Source organism: Diabrotica virgifera, chromosome 9 (assembly GCF_917563875.1).
Source record: "Diabrotica virgifera virgifera chromosome 9, PGI_DIABVI_V3a".
NCBI classification, from domain to species: Eukaryota; Metazoa; Arthropoda; class Insecta; order Coleoptera; family Chrysomelidae; genus Diabrotica; species Diabrotica virgifera.
Window position 1 is genome coordinate 72,516,119 of NC_065451.1, and position 6,237 is coordinate 72,522,355.

Below are 6,237 nucleotides of genomic sequence, written 5' to 3' on the forward strand. Positions count from 1 at the left end.
ATATTTAAAATTTTTGAAATATTTGTGTGACATAATTTTTATCTAGGTACAATTTTTACATATTTATTTTATTTTTGATTGATTTGAGATTTGAAATATTTAAAATTTGTGGGATAGATTGATTATATTTGGGGAGAGAAAAATTTCGTCTCGACAGCATACAAGGTATTTTCGAATTTCATATTAGGCGGGGATAAATTTTAACTACATGTCGATAACAACCAGAAGCAAAAGCAAAGAAAACAAAAAACAAGAAGAACATTTGGAACAAGAAGAACTTATAGAACAAGAAGACATTTTCGAAACAACAATCATGGCATCAGAAAATCAGGAATTATCAGGAATAGATAAACTATTACAACTGACGCAACTCCAGTCACAAAAACTGGATGACAATCAAAGAGAAACAAAACTAGCAATGGATAAAAATCAGGAGGAAACAAAACAAGCAATGGATAAAAATCAGCAGGAAACAAAACAAGCAATGGATAAAAATCAGGAAGAAACATCAAAGAAAATGGATAAAGTGGATCAAAAAATGTATGAAACACAACAAAAAATGAAACAAGCAATAGAAGAGAACAAAAAGAAAATGGAGGAACGCATAGAAAAGTATAAAAAGGAAGTAAAAGGATGTTTGACAATGATCAAGAACGAGATGGGAGAAAAAGAGATAGAGATTAAAGAAATCAAAATCAAAATGAAGGAGATAAACAATTGCCAAAAAAAGGAACTAGAGAATTTGGAAATCAAATTTGAAAATGCTTTGCAAGAAGATAAGAAAGAAACAGAAGAAAGATTCAGAAATAATGAAAAACTAATTGATGATATCAGAAATCAACAACATTCCGGAGAAAGAAGGGAAACGATTATCCATATTACAGAGGATGTGAAAATAAGATTTGGCGGGGATGTAAAAAAATTACACCCAGTAATTTTCATAAACAATTTGAAAAAGAAATTACGACACATCGGTAACTTCGAGACAGCCAAAGAAACGATAAGGAACCATCTTAAAGATGAGGCAAGTTTATGGTTCGATAGCAAAGAAGAAGAATTGGACAATTGGCATAAATTCGAACAAAAGTTCCTGAGTTATTTCTGGGGAAAAATACAACAGCTAGAAATAAACAAGGAATTGCAAAATGGGAGGTACCATGAAAGAATGGGTATTTCAGAGAAAACATATGCACTACAATTATATAATAATGCAAAACATCTACAGTACAATTATTCTTCCGAACAGCTAGTAGAACTGATAGCCAGACATTTTGAAGATACCTTAGAAGATCACATAAATTTACAAAACTACAAAGATATCGACAGTTTGTGCCAATTCTTACAAATACGAGAAGCAAAAATGAGAGAAAGAGAAATAGGAAGATCGCAAGATAATTATAGACAACGCGAAAATCGAGACTATAGAGATAGAAGACAGAACTTTAGGAGAGATTATACAAGAAGAGAAAACGAAAATAGAGACAACGGAAGAGGAAACTATGAACAAAGAAATCGGCAATGGAACGAAGACAGATATCGAGAAAACCAGAATAGAAATAACACCCGCACAAATCAAGAGGACAGAAATGATAATAGAAGGAATCAACAGGAAAATCGTGGAAACCGATACGGGTCCGACAGACAAAGAGAAAACAGAAGAGCGGTAAACAACACGCAAATATATGAATATGAGGATGAGAGACAAAGCGATGGAAGAAGAAGCGAAGAAGAACAGCAAGCGTCTTTTCACGAAAGCGCTCACTAAAAACAAAAGAGCAAACAGGAGTTTTTTTTTTATCACCCGAAGGAATTTATTAAATTAGCAGGAAATAATGATAAAGGAAGTGGATCTAATTTAAAATTGGTAGATGGTTTTATAAATGAGAAACCGATTAAAATTATGATTGATACTGGTTCAGAAATTACTTTGATTAACAGGAAAGTAATAGAAGAGGTTGATTTGACGAATTTGATTTACAAAATTCCCAGGGTAAATTTAGTGGGCGCAAATAAACGGACTTTGGCAACAATAAATGAAGGAATACGAATAAGGGTTCGATTGGGGAAGAAATTTTATGCACTACAATGTGTTATAATGCCAAACATGATGCATGATATGATCGTAGGAGTGGATGAATTGTCAGAAAAACATGTGGTGATAGATTTCAAAAATAACACGATGAAAATCACAGAGGGAAAAGAAGAAGAACCTAACATTCTGGAAATGGACAAGGAACATGAGAAACGGAAAAAGGATAATGCAGACAAAAAACAAACGGTGGAAATGAATTTGGCAATTAAGCAAGGACAGAAAAAGAAGAAAAGAAAGAAGGAGAAGATAAGTAAAAACAATGAAGCTCGGGATTCCTCGAAAAAAGAGATGAGCCCAGAAGAAGAAAAAGAAGGAAAAAGTGAATCATTAATCAAATGAAAATGAAGCTTGGGTTTCCTCAAAAGAAGAGATGAGCCCAACAGAAGAAAAAGAAGAAGAAAGATTGTCACAAGAAAATGAAGATTGGGATTCCTCGAAAAAAGAGATGAGCCCAGAAGAAAAAGAGATCAGATTAGAAAAAGAGAACGAAAAAGATACCATGGAAACTGTGGTATTTGAAGAAGAAGTATGCAAAATGGAGGAGGCAGAATACACAATAAACATGTGTAAAGAATCGGAGGAGAAAGAAATACAATTGATATGTGGAGAAGGAAAGGAGAAGGAACTGCGTGAAATATTGAGGGAGTATGAAAATTTAATAAATGAAGAAAACAGAGTAGCCAAAAAGTATGAACATTCATTTGAGGTGAAAGACTTAGGAAATTTTCGATCGAAAACTTACCCCATCCCATATAAGTACCGACAGGAGGTGAAAGGAGAAATCAATGAAATGTTAGAAAATCAAATCATAGAGAGATGTGACTCTCCGTATATCAACCCCATCGTGATTGTTAAAAAAAGTAGTGGAGAATTGAGGCTATGTTTGGATGCCCGGAATATAAATCAACACACGGTATCTCAATATGAATCACCTCTCAACATCGAGGCTATTTTTGGGAGAATTACAGGATCACATATTTTTTCTAAATTTGACTTAAAACATAGTTTTTGGTTGTTACCTTTAGCAGAAAAATGTAGAAACTACACCGCTTTTTCGATCGATGGTATTGTGTACCGATTTAAAGTAGTGCCTTTTGGGTTACAAAGTGCTTGTGCAGCACTGGTAAGAGCTCTGCATACAATATTAAACAAGTATGAAGATTTTTTAGTACACTACATTGACGACTTACTAATCTTTTCACCAGATAAATCGAGTCATTTAAAACACATAAAAATTATATTAGAAGAGCTGGACAAGGCCGGATTAAAATTGAATATTGAAAAATGTCAATTTTTTCAAAAAGAAGTGACATATTTGGGTTTTAAATTGGAAACAAAAACAGTTAGTTTAGCCGAGGACCGGATAAAACTCATAGATGAATACCCAAGGCCAACGAATTTAAAAACATTGAGAGGTTTTCTTGGTACGATCAACTATTTCAAAAAAACTAATTCCTGATTTAAGCCAGAAGGAGATTCCATTGATAAAATTGCTGAAAAAAGGTGTTAAATGGAATTGGAAAGAAGAACAAGAGAAAGCTTTCCAAATATTAAAAGAAGAATTCTCGAAAGGAACTAAAATATATCATCCCATGTACAATTTACCTTTCATATTACGAACTGATGCGTCCATCCAAAAATTCGCGGGAGTTTTGTCGCAGATACAGAACAATCAAGAAGTGCCAATTTGTTTTATTTCCCGGGTGACAAAAACACACGAAAGAAAATACAGTGTGACTGAATTAGAGTTTGCTAGCGTACTTTTTTGTGTAAATAAGTTAAGGTTTTATCTATTGGGAGCAAAATTTACAATTGAAACAGATCACGCAGCTTTAGTGCATATCATGAAAAATCGACTGGTTAACAATCGTATACATCGAGGAATTTTGTTGCTGCAGGAGTATGATTTTGAGTTTCGATACATAAAAGGAAAAGACAACATTATAGCCGACGCTCTCACACGTGATGAAGACACTGGAAAAAAGGAAGGAATTGTTTTTCAGGTGGAACTAAATATCTTGACACAAGAGGAAGGTTTATTTTCGTTAAACGAAATAAGAATAAATCAAGAAGAACTGGAGGAAAAAGAAAAAAGAAGAGCGGAGAGCGAAAATGACATATTCTTCAAAAGAATCGATGGAAAGGAACTATATTTGGTAACACAGACATTGGCAGAGAGGATCATACAAAAATTACACAATGACAATGGGCATATCGGTAGCAGGAAGGTATGGCTGGTTTTTCGAGAAAACTATATCTGTCGAAAGGATTACCGGATTGCCAAAGAAGTGACCCAAAAATGCGAAATATGTCAAAAATATAAAAGCAGAAATTTCAGAAATGAAAATATTGCTAAAAATATTGTATCCCGTCAAAAATTGGATATTGTGGCAATAGATATGTTAAGTGACCTGATAATGACCACGCAAAGGAACAAGCATATTTTGGTGATGGTTGATATTTTTTCAAAATACATAAAGTTATACAGTTGCCGTACAACAAAGGGGGAAGAAATAATGAGAAAGATTGACAATTTTATAGCCACCGTAGGAACACCAAGAAGAATTCTGTTAGACAATGCGACGTATTTCCGGAGTGAGCGTTTCAAGGGACAGCTTCAAGACAGGGGAATAGGGACAAATTTCGTCAGTATGAGACATCCTCAAAGTAATCCTTCAGAGCGTTTTATACAGGAGACTACGAAATTCCTTCGCATTGCTGCAAATGGACAACATAGACGATGGGACAGGAAAGTGGCAGAAATAGAAAACTACTTAAACACGATTCCAAGTACGGTGACAAAAGAGACTCCGGAATATATCATGAAGGGTGTTATGCCAATACGGCCATGGGAAGAACCTGAGCAGAGGGAATATCAACAAGTCTTGGAAATTGTGCAAAGGAGGCTGCAGCTCAGTAATGCAAAATATCTCCAAAGACAAAATCATCATAGGAGACGACGCCCAGTGACTTTTCAGAAGGGAGAAAAGGTGCTGGTAAGGGCATTACTAGTATCAAATCTCACTGGGGACGTTTGCGCAAAACTAATGCCTATTTTCGAGGGTCCATACATCGTGCACAATGAAAATGGAATAAACAGTTATGTCCTGAGGCATGTGGATTCAGAAAAGATACGAGGAGTTTACAATATCCATGATGTGTACAAATACCACGAATAAAGACAAATGCATAAAATTTAAGGTAGGATAAGAGAATTAGATTAGGATAATATGATAACAAGAGAAAAGTGTTGTTGTCGAGAGAAAATCAAAATTTTTGTTGCACTTAATAATACTAATTTTATCTCAAAACAAGGCGGGGATGTTATTGTGTTTGCATTTTATCAATCAAAAGCAAAATAAAAATTAAATTAAATTTTTTTAATAACGCGGGCACATAAATTTGATACACCCTGTATATTGAGCTGTTTTAAAATTTATTAGAATTTAGTTAGGATGTAAATAGATTTCTCTTTTAACGAGCTTTCCGCGGAACCATTAAAGACTTTTGTGAATAATTAAGGTGAAAAGAACTATGTATTTGGATTTAAAATGGAAAAAAATTGTTTACTGTATGTATTAGTCCTGTCGCCAGGGGGGGTACAACGGCCTCGTTAATTCAGATGGACTTACTCAAGTTTTTTTTATGTATTTTGATCCGTAGAACACGAATTTTTTGGGTAACAGTTGATCCGGATGTCGATAAGATTGTTATAGACCAAGAACTTGAGGAATCAAATAACAGCGATTTTTGGCAAAACAAAACAATATTTTGTATTTTTTGGGCCATTTTAAGTAAAAAATATTTCTACAAGTTTTTTCGTAGGATGCACAGTTTTTAAGATAAACGCGGTTGAACTTTAAAAAAATCGAAAAATTGCAATTTTTGAACCCGAATAACTTTTGATTAAAAAATAAAATAGCAAGTCTGCTTACCGCATTTGAAAGTTTAAGTCAAATTATATCGGTTTTGATTATTTGCATTGGTAAAAATTTGTTTTTTTATTGTTTAACAAAGCTATAAACACGTAGGGTTTCCCGTGCTTTTACATGCGTTTTAACGCATGTAACGTAGAAATAGACTTGATTGCACTAGTACCTATTCTACCTACTCGTTCGATTTTAAATGAGAAATCATAGAAACAT